The following is a 334-nucleotide window of genomic DNA, read 5'->3' as shown; positions in this document are numbered from 1 at the left end:
CCACATTATGCAATAAAAATATGCAATAACCTTATATTTATTTGTTACCACCTCCATCCTAGTACATCCCTGCATCTCATTCTATTATATTCCATTCTATCATCTATAGCACAACTGTACATGCAATTTTATTTATTTTTCAATTTATTTTTCAATTTTTGTCTACTTATATTTAGCATTTTTCATTTTTTCATTTTCATATTATTATTTAAATTGTCTGTGTGTTGTTGTCTCTGTGTACTGATGTCACTAATCACTAAAACAAATTCCTTGTATGCGCAAGCATACTTGGCAATAAAGCTCTTTCTGATTCTGATTCTGATTAAACCGATGC

This window comes from Sinocyclocheilus anshuiensis, unplaced genomic scaffold, assembly GCF_001515605.1.
Source record: "Sinocyclocheilus anshuiensis isolate Anshui unplaced genomic scaffold, SAMN03320099.WGS_v1.1 scaffold687, whole genome shotgun sequence".
NCBI classification, from domain to species: Eukaryota; Metazoa; Chordata; class Actinopteri; order Cypriniformes; family Cyprinidae; genus Sinocyclocheilus; species Sinocyclocheilus anshuiensis.
The sequence above is the reverse complement of the archived record's forward strand: the minus strand, read 5'-3'. Positions refer to the sequence as shown.